This window comes from Tyto alba, unplaced genomic scaffold, assembly GCF_018691265.1.
Source record: "Tyto alba isolate M040663 unplaced genomic scaffold, T.alba_DEE_v4.0 Super-Scaffold_27, whole genome shotgun sequence".
Lineage (NCBI taxonomy): Eukaryota > Metazoa > Chordata > Aves > Strigiformes > Tytonidae > Tyto > Tyto alba.
This window is the reverse complement of record NW_024881301.1, coordinates 15592727-15613320: the sequence shown is the minus strand read 5'-3', so window position 1 is coordinate 15613320 and position 20594 is coordinate 15592727.

Genomic DNA, 20594 nt, shown 5'->3' with positions numbered 1-20594 from the left:
TGTCATTCTAATTATGGTAGAAAAGATTTGTCAGAGAGGAGGTATGGAGATGTGGGCAGACTTTGAATTATTCTAGTCTTCCCTGAAAACTCATTTTACACCAAGATCTTTCTGCACCTACTATTCAGCTGTCATAAATGTATTTCTATTGTACTGTGATCTGAGGTATCAATATGAAGATAGGACGTTTCATAATAAGACTCTGTAAGAAGAACAAAGAAGTCATTTGGAAGCTAATTTTTAGTAGAGAATAGGCTTTGTTTGCTTATGGCAACCTACACCTGTAAGAGCAGGGTGTTGACACCATAAGGAAACAATGTACAACTTTTCCTATTCAGTATAAAAAATAATAGTAACTTCATTCTGGTGCATATATCACTGTGTACAGATCCTAGTCAGATACAAAGAATATTGTAGAAAACAGTAAAGTCATCCTGGAAATGAAAGAGGCAGTTTATGAAGTTGTTCAATGAGAAGCCAAAATAATTACACCTAGTTTCACATGTGTTTGTACCCTTACAGTCCTGGCTCTTCACTGTGACATGTTTATCTGAGAAGAAATAATTCTGAAAGGTTCAGTATGGACCTACACCTGTGTGAACTGTTTGGCCAATGCACATACACTTGGTAACAACCTGACTACTACAAAATGGAAGAAATGAGGCTGAGTTCTTCTTACTTTTTTCTCAGTAGATGTGCTAATTTCATTCTTTTATGCATACTTAACTAATAGTTTATTGGACATAATGGTCTTTTTACCCCTTTTCCAAGTCTGGCCGAAACTGATGAGAGGGCTTACAAGTAGTTCTGGAGAAAACAGGCTGACAGATAGGGAAAAAGACAAATAGCAATGAATAAAAAAAAATGGGTAAATAGCTCACATAATTGTATAAGACTTATTTCCATAGGAAATCAGGCCAAAAAAAAAAAGAATCTATTTCTACTCAAAGCTAATGTTATCTCATCATCTAAGCTTGGTAACAAAACAACTTCTGAAGTCCTGCATCTCATTGATGAAAAGGAGGTTCCACTTCCAGTGGAAGTATGTGACACTGCCTTGGAGAGTTCAAGTCAGAATGTGTGTGTGACACCTGCTTTTCACAGAAGAATTTCACCTGAAACATCCTGGCAATTTGGTACAGATATTAGCTACTAAAATCACTTATATATAGGACATAAACTGTTGCAAAAAAAAAGGTTTTTAAAATTTATGTACTATAAATACCGCTCATATGCAAATGAAGAGCAAGCTATTTATTAAAATCAGTCAGTAATAGTTGCATATACCTATACAGCACTTTTGAGGGTATTATTATACTATTTTACAATTTAGAGAACTAAGACATAGAGAAATTAAATGATTTAGGTAGTGGTCATCTGAAAAGGCACTGTAGATGAGTCTGTAAATTCTCCTTGAAGGACAGCCTGTTCACCAACACAGGGTGACTGAATTCTGTAATATCATCTGGTTGTTTAAATTACTCTAGGAAAATAAAGTCTGTCCATTACCCTAGTAGTCCTTTCTAGATGGAGCAAACAAGAAGGACCAAGGATAACATCTTCCCAGTGGGGAAAACCAGAAGAACACCTGTGGGTGTTTGGATCACATCATAACAATAGGGAAAAAGCATCTAAAAACATAGGCTCCTGCCACACACCTGCCTCTGTAGAGCCCCATGTAGACCTTTCTGTCAGATCTGTAAATAACCTGATAAGCCAAACAGTAGCCAACACAGGAGAGAAGTAACGAAGCCTATCCCTTGAGACTGGGGATATGTGTGTGCACGTGCACGCATGCATGTCTAGAAGTTAATGTGTAAAATCACATATATGAAGCTGAAAGCAACAGATGTAGTTACTGTGTAAGCCAGCCCTTGCACTGATGTGTGACTCTGCAACGTTCCCATTGCCCTTACCTACTGCTGTTCTGAATTATATTCATTTTATCTATGTCATCCCCGTTGTGTATTAAAATCTTTTGAGGAATTACTTTTTCAGGTAGTATCTACAGTGTGAGGGAAGCTCACAGGAAGCTATGGGATTGGCTCTGGAGACTAGTCCTATGTGCAACATGTGAGGAGCTAGGTTCCTGTAGCTTATGCAAGCACTGAGAGGAGCAAACAGGGAGCAGGCATCCCAAGGACCAAAGAAGACTGAGGAGCACTCTTTATAACTGGAAAGTCGCCAACTCAACTGTCTATGAGACAGGAAGCAATTATTAACTTCAGGGTTATAACTGACAGTGGGACAGTTGTTTGTAAATGCATATATATGTTTGCATGTATGCCTGTGTCAGTTTTTGCTGGTTCAGGGGCCCATCTATATCAAACATTAAAATTCAGTATGACTTCTGCTATCTGAAATGTTTGGCATAAATACCTTCAGTATTGCAACAGCTCTTGATACCATTTCATATCTATAAGAAACATGGGCAAAAGAAAGCCCTCTAAGAGGGATTTCTCCTTGTCACTGCTACTAGAAGACAGGGGTTGCGGGTTTATTTTTTTTTTTGTTGTTTGTTTGTTGTATAGAAATGGGACAAATTACAAACATTACTGTTCCCCACAAATCTTTCACATCAAAATATATGAAGTTTTTTCTACTCTTAAATCAGACCCCCATATGCCAGTTAACCATAAGAAGTTATTTTGAAATAATCTTTTTTTTTTTTTTTTTTTTTTAATGAACTTAGTATTAAGCCACTTTCTCAGTTATCTGTTTTCTAGATATTTTTAATACAATTTTAATATGATAAACTACGATTAGTAAATCCTTCAGGTAATGACCAGCTTTGACAGTTTCTCACTAGACCTGTAATGTGGAAGACTTCACTACTGATGGAATTCTCCAAGGCTTAGAAACAAAAATGTTCATCACAAAACCTGCAGAAAATAGCACATTATGGGGAAAAAAAAAAAAAAAAAAAAAAAAGACTAAGGACTCAGCAATCTAGAAATAAAGATGGTTCCTTTATCTTTCCTGAAATATCAAGACCAATCAGGCAAATGATTATGTGATAATACATATCAACAAGCAAGGGGACATCAGAAGAAATGAGATGATCAAAGAATGTAAATGTTTCTTCTCATGGATAAAGAGAATTATGCAAGGTGTCTCACACTTGTGAAGAGGCAAAATGCCATCACAAGATGTACAGAATGAAATTACACATGTATTTATGGAGGCATATTATGAAGATATGTTACCTATAAAGTAAGGTGAGACCTAGAGTCTTAGAGAGTACCTAAATTATTACCTCTAGAAGGTGTTTATTTTCACAGAGCAAGGTGAGTTGCATGGACATGTCTGAAGATGATAAAAAAAACTTGCCGTAAGTGGAGAGGAAAGGATGTAATTATACATTCATCCACTGTATAATTTCAGTGTGTGTCAGCATCTTGGATGTTATATGCAGTTCTGGTCCCTTTATCACAAAAAAAAAAAAAAATATAGCAGAATGAGAAAAAAACTCAGAGACAGCAACAAGAAAGATAAAAAGTATGCAATAGTTTCTGAACAACTAAAGATTGAATAGACTAAGTCTTCTCAGCTAGGAAAAGAAATGACTGAGAGTTTGTATGATGGAGCTATAGAAATATTGTGACTGGCATAGAGTCAGAGAAGAGGGAATAATTTTTCTTTCTGTCTTACAAAAGAACTGGAGGCCATAATGAAACTAGCAAGTGCTATTTCTGAAACAAAGAAACAAGTAAGAAAAATATTCACAAAGTGTGTGGGTAGAAGTTTCACAACTAGACGCAAGATACTATAGATACTAAAAATTTGTACAGGTTCAGAAAAGGACTGGACAAGCTTATGGAAGAAAACTTGATCCTTTGGATCAGGAAAGCCAAGAGCTACAGACTTATGGATAACAGTAGTCAGGAAAATTACTTTTCTTTATATGTTTGTCCTTTATATGCTTTTGCTCTTTTGTGGGCAACTGGTGCTGATGACAGTTGGAGACAGAGCTCTGTGCTTTGCTCACTGGCTCCATCCTGCCACTCCTATACCTTTGATTAGTTTGCACCCTTGGCATTAGGTGCTGAGATCTCTGACTTATCCTGCAGATAACAAATACATCAGGCTAGGTGAAGATGCAGTCATAAATGACTTACCTTACAACTAGCCTTCCCACCCAATGCAAGCCCAATAATGTTGGAAAAGGCAGTTGTTTACTAATTTCTGACATGACAAAAAAGTAATAATGCATCTTCCTTAAAGTTCAATGAAATACTAACAACAATAAGATCATTTCAAAGGTATATTTGAGCCAAATTTTGCTTCACTCTCCAGTCAGCATGATGCAGCAGAATGCAGCAGGGCAGAAAAAGACTTAGGTTTTTTTCTGTTGCTACCTTACACACCACTAAATATGTATTTATCAGATGTTTTGTTTCCTAACCTCATGTTTTCTCTGTCAAGGCTAAAGCATGCAGATGAAAAATATGTTATAGAAATTACAAATGGGTGTATAGGCTATGAAGAAATGATGTATGTAATGAATTAAATCTGCAGATTAGATAGAGAATACTAATGAGTTTAAACAATATCAGATCAGGGTACTCTGATTCACCAGAATCACTGAGCCAGAGCAGGCAAACTTTGTACTATCTCATTCTTTCTCTCTCTCTTCTTCCTCTGCAGCCTGAACAGATTAATTGCTGGTTCAATGAAAGGTTAATAATCACTACCAACTGCCAGATTCACTTAAGAGTTTACAGAACAGATATTAACAACACAGTGATATTGCAAAGCTTAGGACTTCTGAGAAGTCATCTCTGCCAGGAAAAGAGGAAACTGAGACTCAGAGAGTGTTTCATGCAGACAGACCCAGATCTACCACAGTAATTTAGCTAGTTTACAAAAAAAAAATATTAAAAATTATGTCACCTCCTTGTCTAATGTAACTGAGCACAGAAAGTGAGTTTAGAGAGAAAAGAGACTGGAAGGCTGACATACAGATTTCATTCTTTATTCAGAAATATTTTAGTGAAGGTATTAATATCCTGAAATATTTTAGTGAAGTTATTAATATTGAGTGGCTAATTTTGTGGATGACCATAAAGTAGGAATATCGTAGGAATAAAGACACAGAAGAAAAATGTCTGTGTGTGTATGTTAGAGTGGGGGACAGAAGGATAGGGGATACTATGGACTGTTGGACTGTCAGAGAGGAAACTTCATAAAAAATAGTACAGCAGTAAATCAGGCCTAAGATGAACTTTTTAATAGCTAAAACACTTATTTTTCTTTTTTAGGAAGTAATGTAGCAAATCCTTTGAAATAATTAATTAAGAATCTGACAGTTCCAAGGATAATGTCCTGCAGTGATTAAGACAGACCTTTGTTTCTTCCAGGCACATATCAGGGAATCTGAAATGACTCATTGAAGGCAAAAACAAACACACAAATAAACCTTATTGTCTTCTTACTGATGCAGTCCAGCTTACTGTAAAAACTGCTGAGATGATGAAGGTTGACGCACCTTTGAATGTTAGCACCTTGTTTGGCTGACTGGAGTTTATTTAAGAACCAAGACAACGACAGCGTTTACCTCACCTTATTGTCTCACGCACCCACTCCCTCGACTTTTCATGTGGAAGTGGCTGCTGCACTGGGTTGGTTGGGCAGAAAGTCATGCTGGTTCCTGCTCTGCCATTGCTCACCATTGCCTGCCTCAGACATTAGTGGTCATGGCCTCTGGCCTGCCCTACCATTGGTCTCTGCTCATGTCCCCCATCTCCAGGAGGTTGTCCCACTCCAGGAGTTTACCTCCAGTCAGGAGTTTTACCTTCATCTTTCTGAAACTAACACTGGTTTTGGGGAACCCTTCTCTTGGGCACCAGCTCTTCTTTCCAAGCTCCTGAAAGACCCACTCTTCCCAGTTTAATACTCTGTGAGGAAATATAATACATAAGCCTTCAAACTGGTGATTCTGTCTCATGCCTCTATATTATCTGGAGGATTCAGGATATGCCACCTGTTTTTAATCTGGCTGTTATCAAAATTTACCACCAACCTGTCCTGGTCACAGCCAGGAAGTAGCAGGCTTTTCTCAGGGAAATAAAAAGTTCAGCTTCAGACATTCACTCCCAGCACACACACATTCAATTATTAGCCATCTGTTAGCATTCATAATTTACTCTTCTTTTTGCCTATGACACAGGAAAATCTTTAGGAATTTAGCACTATTCATATGAGTGTGACTGTCCTTTCTTCAATTTGTCAAGCAAGCAGGCTGTGTTCCCAAGTGAGGGGGGAGGGTGAGTGAAGGGCTGCAGGGTGGTTGGCTCCTGACCAGGCTCAAATCACGACAGAAAGAAAATACACATACCTCTCCATACCTTTGCACCACTACTGAAGACAGACCTTGTACAGAAAAAGTTCAGAAAACTTTCTTTTATACTTTCATATATTCAGATTATATCTAGATAACTTAAATCCCACTGAAACACATGCACTTAGAAGTTTTTTTTGAGGTGAGAAAGCTTAGCCAGTCTAAAACCAGCCCGGGTTAGGCAGACATAAGCTGAATAAAGCCCTCACTTTCACTCCAGTATAAAAGGGAACTGTGCTGCAGAAATGTCGTCAATTTTGAATGACCTTAAAGGTACTCCTCAGCAATGCCTCAAGAGGCTTTATACATTCTCATTTCCCCCATGCTTAAGACTATACCTAAAGGCAGCATTTAAGCCTGAATCAGGCTTCAACTTGAAATCTAGTAAAATGTACCTTCTTGAAACATCATTGACTGTCTCCCTCCCAGAGTGACAAATACAGGTTTTCACTGAATGAAAGCTGTCACTGAGTGACCAATGAGTCACTGTCTCTGTCAGCATCACTGAGGTTTTTTGTGCTTCAATTCTTCATAACATTAGATGCAATGATGTGGAAAATAACTACAAAGAATACATAAATAAATAAATAAATAAGTGAAGGGTTTTTTTAATTACTTTTAAAGCACAGTACTGCTCAGAGAATTAGATCTTAACATTTGGCCTTTCAATGTTACTCTCTTCAGTCCCTTATTTTTCAGGAAGGGGATTCTTTTTGCCCTAACAATTTAATATACGGTAGAGGTAGAGAGCACGTCATTGTCATGCTGAGCTTCAAAACTCTGATAAACTCTGATTCCAAATAAATTATTGATTTTTTTGGTTGCCATTAATGGTATAAGAATCTGCAAAAACAAAACAAAAATTAGAATTTTGCAAATTGATCTTGTTTGATCTTCTCCCTAGATAAGTATATGATATGCCTATGGATATATAGGTACATATATATTTTATATATTTGTTATTCAGTGACTTATTTTTATCATAAACCTTCATAGGCCACTCTCCACAATCAGTTAAAGTACATCCTAATATTCAGCTTGACAAACAGGTTTTTCTTCTGAGTTTTTAGCAGAATTTGCTTTCCTAGATACAGTAGAGGTCTGAAACATATACTGAAACTGTGTTCAGGTTTCATAGATGCAAAGCCATCAGAGTTGCTGCTATACTTACCATATCTCATTTTCCTGTGGGAAATACGGTCAGCCTTGACTTCCTAATACAGAACAGAAGAAAAGAGCAGATCTGTCTTTGACATGTCACATGGGAAAAGGCTGCTTTTCTGAAAGAACCTGCCTTTCTGACTCTGCTGTGTGGCATACTGCTTCATTTCTATCCCTCTTCAAGTATAGTAGGGAGGTACCCTGGAGTTGTTCCAACAGATAATTTTTTAAGGTTGAAGGTCCCCTGTACCTACATAAACGAGCAGTACCCAACTCTGGGGTTTGACAAATAATATAAGATTTCTATTTTAAAATCCACAAGGAGATAAACAGAAAAGGAAAGGTGTACAAAGGTAAAAAAAAAGTTTTACTTAAAAGAGTGGATTATTTTCATTGAAAGTTAGACATCCTACTGAGGAATACAAATTAAGATTGAAATTGCCCTGGTATCACTACATAGTCCATGGATGAGAGTAAACATCTTCAGCCCACCTAAGATTTGAATCACGTTCTGGACAAGCTCATTTTTCATTGATCACAAAGCATGCTTATTTTGTCTATGTTGTTGACTGAAGTATCTCAGGTAGATGCATACAATGAAGTAATAATAAAAAATGAAGTCCAAATTCCATTTCAGTAGGCACTTTGCACACCTAGAAAGCTCTGGAGTCTGAGATATTGTATCATTGGGTTTTTTTTTAGGAAATCCTTCCTGAAAATTTTTCACATGCCAAGAGACATTCTATTATTTTGCTTTTCTTTAAAAATAAGGTTAAATTAAGAGTCAAATCTACAATTTCTTGCTTGTATGTGTATTCTAACTTCCTAGGGCTGCATTTGTGAGTTATAGATTACCTATGCAAGGATAGTATTTACAATGTGACCTAAAAGAAATTAATTTGGGATGTCTCAGTAAGTGTCAGTGGAATACCTCTGTCCTGTCCAATATACTTTCTGGTAAAATAAATATACATTATTAGTATTTCCTCAGCAAACTGCTTAGTTGAAAAACATTAAAAATTATGTTTAATATATACTTAATACAGATAGAAAGAAGACATACTGATTGTGACGTGTATTTGTGTCTTAAATAGTGCCTCATTTTGTCATAATTCAACCCATCTTATTATTCAACTTTTGTTTATTCCTCCTGCAAAATGCAAAGTTCTGAACCAGAGTTTTAGCTTCTCCATCTTTCCCTTGTCTCCCCATACATTTGTAAAAATCATAAGGGAATTAAACACTAGTTCCTAGCACTTCTTCCTCATTTCATATCTTTTTCACCCAATGCTTGTGTTTAATATCTTAAATTTGCTCCAGGGTGAGTAAATGATCTATGATACATTGACTTGAAAAAATTTATTATAACCAGGAAATCTGGAGCTGTATGAAGAAAAGGGTACAAAGTTCTAACCACAAAATAAAATGTGACATCATGTGTGGTTTTTGGAACACTTTCTCTGCAATTTGTAGACTATATGTTTTTTGGTTTATGAACAGATTCTCAGTTAAGTTGAAAAGGTATATTTGAATACAGATCTGTCTTCATGTCTAAAATGATACAACGGGCATAAAACTAACAGAGTTGTTTTGTCCTGGAACCAGTTCCTCGCTTGTTTCTATGTTACTTTATCTTCTTATTCCTGAGTTCATATTCTGTTAAATACCGACTCTTTGAACAGAATTGTTAGAAAAATTTATTAGAGCCTGCATAAGCATAGAGAGCTTTAACATAAAGCTAGATATTATTTAGGCCCTGATCCTGCAAGCATTTTTCCACAAGACTGAGTCGGATGGCTGTGGATTTTAATGTAATTTCTTCTTTTTTCCCAGGCATCTGCAACTTTCAGTCCCCAGCACTAAAATCTGGGAATGGAATAGCTAGGTACATCATTGACCCAGAAAAAGATACACTTAATTTTACTATATATATATATATATATTTGATATATATATTTTATAGTATGTATATTATATATATTTATTTTATATATATATATATAAAATAAACATCATCAGAGAGTTATCCTAATGAAACCTTAGCACCATAGACTGTCATAGAGCAATAATGAAAAAGCTATTTTCAAATCAGGTGGTAGTCTGTGTTTAATGAACATCTCTTTGGTCTAATCACTGCCATTGATCACTCATCTGACTGAGTAATCATATGTAGTGAAGAAAACTTTATTAGGCTCTGATCCAGTAAGGAGAACAAACAAACAAACCAATCAAATTCAACTGTTCAGGAAAAATACTTACTTCCCAATGATTGTTGTGAAAATAGTGTAACCAGTTTCTTGAGTCATATCCTCAACAGGAAACTGAGCTGCTGCTCTTGTTTTGAAGCAATTCTAATTATCAAGTTCCAAAATATTGTAACTGATATATATATTACAATATGACAAAACTAAGACATTAAAATCCAGGTGATTCTACACTGGACCTGTTTGTTGATACCTCGTTTCTACAGCTATGCCATTGTTTGAATAAAACTGAAGGAGTTTGATAGAATAGGGACTTTGGAATGCAGTTCTCAAACCATAAAATGTTTACTTTACCTCCTAATTCACTGTGAGACTACTGCTAAAAAATAAGACATTAGTCTGCTCATATTGTTCAGCTTTCTGTAGAAGAATTAGATGACCCACACATACTAAATCCATATATTTTGAATATGGCCTGTAAAGTTAGTCGATAATGTAATATTTCATGTTAGCATCAGTTTGGATTCTATCTAGAATGAACATAAAAAGATCTTACACTGTAATTTGGAATGTTACATGCTTATATGTTTCACTGACAGTCACTCCTGGTTAACCTACCCTATCTCATCATTGAAGCAGCACTTATCAAGGAGGAAGTCTTATCTGTCACTTTTGAGGTTACTTTCCAACCAAATTACTTCTCTTTCCATAGAATTACCAACATGCTCCCTTGGAGGCAAATGGGACTGGCAGACTGTAGGTGGTGAGCAGTAGCCAGGTGACCCTGCTGCTACTATGCATCCACGGAGTTAAGAACACTCTGTATGTAGTTATGATTGATGCTAGTAGAGCCTTGGTAAACATGCTCCATAGGTAGATAGCTTCAACAAATGTGCTTTAGAAACACAGCCCCTGCTAGGCAGCACAGAGTCTCTTAAAGAAGGAAAAAACCAGTATCTCAAGTAACTTTCCTCCATAAATTGCAGGTTCTCATTAACCTTTTCAGTTCTACCATGACAGAAAAAGAACTAATTTAGCAATGTAATGTCAGTTCAGTCTAAAATGAATCTGCTGCTGAAGCTTGATTTAAGAACTCTGGGTCTCACCTTATCAAAACATCTTTATTTAAATGCATGGAATCATAGAATGATTTGGGTTGGAAGGGACCTTAAAGATCATCTACTTCCAACCCCCCTGCCATGGGCACAGACACCTTCCAGTAGATCAGGTTGCTCAAAGCCCCATCCAATCTGGCCTTGCACGCTTCCAGGGAGTGTGCAGCCACCACTTCTCTGGACAACCTGTTCCAGTGTCTCACCACTTCCTTATATCTAATTTAAATCCACTCTCTTTCAGCCTAAAACCATTATCCTCATCCTATCACTGCATTCCCTTGTCGTGGTTTGACCCTACTCAGCAGCTAAATGCCACGCAGCCGCTCACCCACCCTCCCCCCACTTGGGAATGGGGAGGGAATTGGAGGGGCAAAGGGAGACTCGCGAGTTGAGATAAAAACAGTTTAATAACAGTAACAGAACAACACGCTAACAGCAGTATCAGTAGGTAATGTACAATACAGCTGCTCACCACCCGCCGACTGACTCCCGCCTGGCGATCCCCAACACAAAGGCATCACAGCCACACTCCCAGAAGTGGCAGCCCCTCCAGGCCCACTCTTGCCTTTATATAGTGAACATAATGTCACATGACATGGCATATCAGCCAATCCGGGCCCAGCCCTCCAGCTGTGCTCCCCCCGCCCCCGCACACAGGTGAGGGCACTAGGACCTGGGGAGCCCCTGGGGTCTCTGTGCTGCAGCACTCCTCCCGCTGCCAAACCAATGGGAACTCTATTCCAGCCCCAACCAGGACATCCCTGATAAAGAGGCCTTCCCCATCTTTCCTGTAGGCCCCCTTCAAGTACTGGAAGGCCACTAAGGTCTCACTGGAGCCTTCTCTTCTTTAGGCTGAACAACCCCAACTCTGGCAGCCTGTCCTCATGGGGGAGGTGATCCAGCCCGCTAATCATCTTTGTGGTTATCTCTGGACTCACTCCAACAGGTCCATGTCCTTCTTATGTTGGTGGCCCCACAGCTAAATGCAGTACTCCAGGTGGGGTCTCACAAAAGCAGAGAGGAAGAATCACCTTGCTCAACCTGCTAGACACATTGCTCTTGATGCAGCCCAGGATACCGTTGGCTTTCTGGGCTGCAAGTGCATATTGATGGTTCATGTTGAACTTCTCGTTAACCAACACCCCCAAGTCCTTCTTTGCAGGGATGCTCTCAATACACTCATTGCCCAGCCTGTATTTGTGTATATTTGTTTTGCCCTGACCCATGTGCAGGACCTTGCACTTGGCCTTATTAGACTTTGTGACGCTTGCATGGGCCTATCTCTCGAGCTTGTCCCAATACTGACCCCTGAGGAATAACACTCATCATTGCTCTCCACTTGGATGTCGAGCTGTTGACTTCAACCCCTTTGAGTGCAACCAACCAGCCAATTCCTTATCCACTGAGTGGTACAACCATCAAATCCATGTCTCTTCAATTTAGAGACATTGTTCAGGACAATGTCAAATGCTTCGTACAGGTCCAGGTAGATGATATCAGTTGCTCTTCCCTTACACACCAAGGATGTAACCCTGTCGTAAAAGACCACCGAATTTGTCAGGCACGATTTACCCTTAGTGAAGCCATGTTGCCTGTTCTCCAATCACCCCCTAATTTTCCATGTACCTTAGCATAGTTTCCATGAGGATCAGCTCCATGATCTTGCTGGGCACAGAGGTGAGACTGACTGGCCTGTAGCTCCCTGGATCTTCCTTTTTTCCCTTTTTAAAATTAGGGTTTTTTTTTCCCCTTTTCCAGTCAGTCCAGACTGCCACAACTTCTCAAATATGGATAGCAGCTTAGACACTTCATCCACTATGGTCTAAGTAGCCAAGCCCCTGACTGTGACACCAGTCCCATAACTATTTTTTGATTTATCTGTACTCACATATTCTGACTTCTGTTGCTACATTGGTATAATTTGAAAAGCAAGATTTTAATTGCAATGTGAAGGGGTGATAGAAGGTGTGTAGTGCAAGAAATAGGGGAAAGGAGGGGCAAGGCTAGGTTTTCCATCAAATTCTGCACTAGTATGGTTTCATTGCTTTAACCTTACTCTTTGGTTAATTATTCATCAAATAATGCAATACATATTTTAGTGTGTTTCAAGCAGAAATCTGGATTTCAAAATCACATTGAATGTGATATTTTGAATAATTTAAGTGCTTTCATCTGTGACACTTGAATATGTTGATTTATTTAGAAGTTTCAGTTCAGAATTTATGTAGAACTAAGAACATATAATAATAACCTGGTGGTCAGTAAATGAACACTACTGTCTCAGTAACAAATAGAAAAAAAAGTGTTTCACAAAGCAGACTATTGTCATTACATAAGCTGATTATACTGTGTAAGCTAATTAGCTATGTTACATAAGCTAATTAGATAGGGCAAACTAATTTAGTGACTTAAGACCATCCTTTCTAGTCAGTTTTATTGAATCTGAGCCTTTTTTTAGAATGTAAGAATGTCTTTTTAGAATGTATTTATTTGAATGTAGAAATTGGAAGCAGTATTCTAGTTGAGTCACGTGGGTCCTTAGAAGATACCATGATCTGTGGCCTGTATTGCATCACTTGCTCATTTCTAATGGGAAGGTGATGGCTCTCTGCCAGAGATGACTTTTCAAAAAAATTGACTGCTGGTGCTGACTTTCTGCAAACTTCCAGTAAGTGCTTCACAACCCATAGGCTCTGTAAGCACATCTCTGTAAAAAAAGATATTTTCAGCTGTCTGACACTTGTCTTAGAGCAACACATTTCCATGTTAGCAATGCACATTTTGTTCACTAATTTCACCCATTACCTCTCTATCCTTTTATATTAAATGTTTTCTAATGAAACAACATGATGACTTATTAAACAACAATTAAATGGCAAGATAATGAATAGGATAGGATAGATGAAATTTAGAATAAGCTTACAGAAGAGACAAACCGTGTAATGCATATTGAACATACACATTGAACATTTAACATAAAAGCATTAATTTTAAAACCTGCAGGAAATCTTATGATGTAAATATTATAGACATATTAGCATATGGAGCCAGGGATCTAAATTTCATGAAAAAAGACTTTTCTCAGATAACTCTTTCAAGTTGTCATGATCTTCTTCTGTTATTCCTCCCAGATATAATGATTTGGCTTCCATCATTCATTCAGGGCATATGCATTATTAGAAAATTTTCTCAGGTTAATGTTTCTCTTATTTAAAGCCTTTTCCTCTGTTTCATTCCCCATGCTCCCTTTACAGCTACATGAGCAGGTCTAGTATGTGATAATACCAATCAATCATTCAAAATGCCAAAAGTGAATAAGATTTTATGATTTATAATATTTCATTTAAGAAAATAATATATTAATTTTTACATGTGCTATTAAATCTTTTAACATTGTGGCATTCACAAGCCTTATAGACTATACATATTCTACTAAAAGCAACAAGCCTGGAAGTATTCTCTGGTCCTAAGACCAAGTGGCATAGACTGGCATAATCCACAATATACAACACTTGGTAGTGAGTCTCCACTGAATCCTCTACAATGTCCTTCTATCCCTGAAACAGTATTATCTTGTGTGTGTCCCATTCAAAATGCACAAAATAAGGCAGTGGTTGTGTTGCAGCTCTTCAGAACAGAGATGGTATAATGTCAGAGTGTCTGAGAGCGTAAAGGTTGCTGGTAGTGTTGGAAGAACTTGGAGGGAGTGATCTCGTAGTCTTTTCAAAATCACTTATTTGCAGTGACTGCTGCTGCATGCAACCCCCTGAAAAGTCTTTGGACTTTGCCTTATACAACATGACTTAGGACAGGCCAAGCCTGTGCCTGTCAGCCTTCTCACAATAAGCAGCAAGTGACCCCTTTAGACATGCTGTTAGAAAGATTGTCACCGACAAGATTAAAAATCTTTGCCATCCACATCTTCAGTGAAAACTGCAATCTTTCAGGGTCTGTGCGTCTTGAGAAATAAGGATAGTATTAGAAATATGTCTTAGTTATTTGTGGTGTATCACTTAGAGACCCCCAGATAGAGCTGTCTGCTCAAACAGATGTCAGGACTGACTGGCTGTACAAGTGAAAGTATTAGTTTAAATGAATGTAACAGATAAAGGCTATGTACATCTTAAAGAAATTAAACCTTAACAAATAATATTTTTTATACTAACTTAGTAGAAGAGAGGAAATATTAATGTGAAAATTTTTATAAATGGTTCAAAATTTATGAGACTTTTTTCTTTAAAAGCACACTGGTTTTTATGGCAGACTACAGTTCATGTTTCTGAGTTTTAGAAATCCATTTATGAAAATACAACCAAATAGAAACCAAAATTTGTATACTACCTCTATTATTACAAAATCTGTGATTTGAAATAAAACATTTAATATCAAAGCTTTAAAATGAAATCCCAGAATTTTCAGATACATGCAAAATCCTGTGGAGATTGATTTCCAGAATTCCTTTGAGACTCTGGGGTAATGTTTAATAAAGTTGTCAAAATTTTGAGGTTTATCTAGAAAAACACAGATTCACACTTCTCTGCTCCACTGGAATTCTGGACATGGAATACAATATTTTCTCATTGGTTTTGTGAAGTTAAATCCTTCTACACAGCAAATTCAAGCCCAAATATATCAGAGAACACAGGTCGTACTCCTGTGGTAGTCCATATTAGAAGTTCACATACAGCTCCAGATATGTTTAACAAAGGCATGGTGAAAAAGCTGAGAAGACATGTAGAGTTTCATAAACCCATTCCATTCCTTATCTATGACCTTCCACTACAATATATTTCTTCCTTTTAATATTTTCTTCCATGGGCCTTCTGTGTCTTATTCTCTGGTGTCTCCTTGGAAGAGCTATGGGACTAGGCACCACTCTGAGTGCATCATTCCGAACCTGCATAGAGAACTTAAAGAAAGTGTATCCAAATAAGTGTGAAAGAGCTTAGCTCTAGGTGGAATAAAACTCCAGAAAAAAGTGAATGGAAGTGCAACTTACTACATTCATTTTAAGCATGCTTCCTGCAGTAGCTAGAAATCAAGTTTCTTGAGGCTGTATAACAAGGTTAGCAAGGCGAATTTCCCATCGATAAAAGAGTTAGATGTTGTAGGAAGTCCAATACAGTATATTTTTAAATGCATGAAGCCAAAATAGTAAATATCTCCTTTTTCCTCTTGGAAATTTTAATGCAGCTTACTTATAGACATAACTCCAAATAAAGACTGACAAACATTGGTGGCTATAGCTTCTGTTTTAATGCACAGTGGAGTCTTTGCAAAACACATTCATTACACTTTTTTCAAGGTCACCTTTTCTCTTTTATTTATGGCTTTTATTTGTAATTTCACATATCACAGTGACCAGCAGGTAAAATACAGGAACTTAACACAAGACGACAGCTGAATAGATAAGCCTGGTAATTTTTTACTGACTTCTTTGTCATTAAACAAGTAACTTGCAAGAAATAAAATTTTTAGTGAGAATTGTATCTAGGAATGTGATGTTCACTTTTGCATTCTAAAAATGAAGACTTTTTAGGACAAGCTCCCTTTTCTGTATTTGATTTTATATCCTGATGAATAACTAAGTTAAATTATCTAAATGTATCTAAAATAAGGGCAAACAGTTCAAGTACTCAATTAAAATGGTATAGAGCTATGGTTTGGGGATTTTTTTTTCACTTGTGTAGAAGTTTGTATAGCTCTCTAGACTCCACTGGAATTATCTCCACTTACAAATAGGTAGAAGTTTTTATTTTATTTTTGTTCTCACACACACATACATATGTAACTAGAATTACTGGTAATGGAACATGAATGCATATAACAAGAAAGAAGACCATTGAAATAAGATATAAGTCTGCATGTGCACTGAAAATTCAGTAATATCTTCAAGCTGTTCCATAGATTTTAAGCGGTTGTGCACTTAATTCATATAATGAACAATCCATTAAAGCTAACTTTATTATTCCTACTTGCTTTTACATAAAGACAACATTAAATGTAAGTTCCACTGAAAGAGTGTCTATCTTAATCTCTGTGAAGAAGTATAAATGAATAGTTACAAACTATTAAAGGCCAACATTTGGGCAGGGTAGTGGAGAAAAAAAGAAGGAGAAAAGGGGGAAGGAGGGAGGGAAAAAAAACAGAATTCTCTTCTAGAAATTTGTTGCAAATTGTAAACAGAACTATTTGACTGACCCTCCATGTCCAGTTTACTAGTGAGGAGCTGGGGGTTCGGGTTATGTTTTGGGCTGGTTTGTTTTTTTTTTTTTCTAATATATCTAATTGTATATATATATGTATATATAATATATATGTAACTGCCCATAGTAATAGTAAAATCAGGGCTGTCTTGGGTCTTAAAGACTGGATAATGCAAAATAATATAGTGAGATGCATCTTTAATATTATACTGGTCATAAAAAAAACTGGCATTGGACAGTTTTGTATAACTTCAAGTTTTGTTGAAAAACATCTTACAGTTATTAATTTTATTTGTGGTTATCAGAATCATATGCAAACTTTTAGCAGCTGTTTTAAAAAACAAACTTGTGACATAAGAAAAGGAGATAGAATTCATAATAATCAGGAAAAGTCAAGGATGGTGACAGCTGAATGACATGTTGGATGGATGTTTTTCTTTCTCCCATACCATGAAAAGAACTGCAGGTCATACTAAACAGTAATAATAATGATGTAAAGCTACATCCCACTTAACTTTTGTTGTTCCACCCATAATATACCTGTCCATTGGAAATATTACTATATATTTTAGGAGTAGTTCAACACAAGAATTTTATTTTCAACAGACTTTAGATTTCACCTTTGCAATTAGAATTCAGTCAGGAAAAGGGGGCAATGTGTTTAGTCTTCTAAAAATACCGAATAAACTTCAATCAGTTTAAAGCAATCAGGTTTTGGGTTGTATTACATTTAAAATTTGAGGAAAAATGTCATACCTTCATGAGATCACTGTATTTTGACAGTGATAAATGATTCTAAATCAATGTCCATAATTTCAGATAGTTAGTGGGAAGATCAGGTAGTGTATTATTATCACTACATTTTTTTTAATTGAAACTATAAAAAAAAAAAAAAAAAAAAAAAAAAAATAAGGTGTCAAAAAAAAAAAACAAAAAAAAAAAAAAAAAACAAACAAACAACCAAGAAGTTGTTTTCCAAAAAAGGAGGAAAAAAAATCTTCAAAGGCATTATGCATAAGATCCTCAAAATTCAATGCAGGATCAAGAGATATATCAACTGAACAGATGATTAGATAATTTATTAAAAGGAACTTGAATAAATAACCAATAAAGTTTGCTGTAGGATCAGCTAAGCTAAACAGAAGCTCACCCACAGCAAATACACAATACATAACAGATGATAGATGTACAAGTCAGAAATAAAAATTCCCATCAGAGAGTCCTTATGCAGTCTGCAGAGTTTCTGGACAGTTGTAATAAAATCCACTATCTGTATATTTAATTCTTCATCTTTCTCGTTTTCCTACACATCTTTTCCAGGTTTCCATCATTAGTGTCTCTCTTCTCAAAGACAAATCTGTAACATTATTAACTGTCAGCTTTTCCTCTTTTGTTAAACTTATATTTGACCTTGAAAGTGCAGTCTGTACCCACTGTTTATATCTCATACATGTGCATTTGTTCATAACAAGGATAATTTAATAAAATGTTGGTATTTTTCTTCTTATATATATTGCAACTAACTGTTCTAATAAGTAATTGCTCAATAATGTTTTTTCTTCTGTTTCATGCCTAGTATTTCTCTGAGTGCTTTTGTAGTGTAGGTTGTGTAGGGGTTTTTATTCTATTTCTGGTGCTTTCTCTTTCAAGACTTCCAAGTGGATATTATTAAGGAATAGTTCACATGCCTGGTATCCTCATATATTTTATTGCTTTTGGAGGAGCAGATGGAGATTAGGTAATTCTATAGAGTTACAAATTTTAATTAAGTTGAACTGAGGTATAAATATCATTGTTTAAAGTTGTATGTTAGAGCTGTCCTCTCCTCCTAAATGTTACAACAGCCAGAGTTTTCACAGCATATACTGTATTGTTGATCATTTAGTCTTCTTAATCCTAATCAGTAAAGTAATTGAGCAATGATGTTCCAGAATTGTTTTTCCAATATTTATTTCATATTCAGACTAATAATCAGGTGTTCTAAAATTTTTGATTTTTATCTGTAGCATTGGCCTTGTAAAAATCATTTTAGAGTCAACTAGTATTAACAATAATAATATTCCTATTATAGGTTTTACTCAGCATAGGACCTTTCCAGATTTTGATAAATCTGTTCATTACTTTTATTCACTGATAATTTTAATCCACTACATCTTGGCTTTCCTATGTAATTTCTCAGTTATCTTCTGATTAATAAAACATAGTTTCAAGACTCTTATTTTTATTTAAATATATATTTTTAAATATTTATTCACTTACTATTTTAAAATATTTCTTGGGAAATTATTGGACAATACACAATACTCATTTTAAAAACAAATATTTTAAAAGATGTCTATTCCATTTTGTCTTCACTTGTAGTTGCAAGTAAAAGAGAAGGGAAAAGCATTAAGCAGTGCTTTTGGAGATAAAATAACTTCTGGATTTGTAACACTGATAATTGGGAAAATGAATTTCTGTGTGAGATCCCCTACCCATGGTGCCCTGCTACAAGGTCTTCTGTCTTCCAAATATCATTCCACATAAGTGGAATTGATACACCTGAACAATAGTGATGCAGAGTATGGAGAATAACAACAGTCAACTTAAATCGTGTAAGGGTTAAGGCAATAGTTGCATCTTACATATTACACCCTTTGACATTACTGAAACAAGCATATGCTTCACTTATTGTCATTTTACTAATGCCATCGTTTGAGCCTGCTCATCAGCTAAACACCACGCAGCCGCTCACTCACCCTCCCCCCACTCGGGAATGGGGAGGGAATCGGAGGGGCAAAGGGAGACTCGCAGGTTGAGATAAAAACAGTTTAATAACAGTAACAGAACAACACGCTGACAGCAGGATCAGCAGGTAATGTACAATACAGCTGCTCACCACCCGCCGACCAATACCCGCCTGCTCCCGCCTGGCGATCCCCAACACAAAGGCGCCACGGCAATGCTCTCAGAAGTGAGAGCCCTGCCCAGCCCGCTCCGGCCTTTCTAGAGTGAGCGTGATGTCACGTGACATGGCATATCGGCCAATCCGGGCCCAGCCCTCCAGCTGTGCTCCCCCCACCCCCGCACACAGGTGAGGGCACTTGGACCTGGGGAGCCCCTGGGGTCTCAGGGTGCTGCAGCACTCCTCCCACTGCCAAACCAACAGGAACTCTAGTCCAGCCCCAACCAGGACAACTAATCATCCTCCTATGGCATTTCCTTGTTTCTTTTCTGTTCCTCATCTTTGGGGCTCTGTTTTTCCCCCACATAAAAGGAGCCTTTTCCATTCCCTTGCTGCCTGAAATGACACTGCATTGGAAATTATTTTAAGGAGGTTGAGTCCAGATTTTTCCTATTATTAACAATGGTTCCAGAAGATTGGAAAGCTTCTGAAATTAAGAAAATAAGTGAATGGAAACAAGATGATCAAAATTTATTACTTTTTTTTTTTTTTTTTTAGAGAGAGTAAAGTGAAAGCAGCAAAAGAAGAGAGTCCAGGAGTATAACGGTTTGTGCACCTCACTTCAACCCTGAAGTTTCTCTGCATAAGCTAGAGGATTCTTGTTCCTCACTGTCATCACTTTAT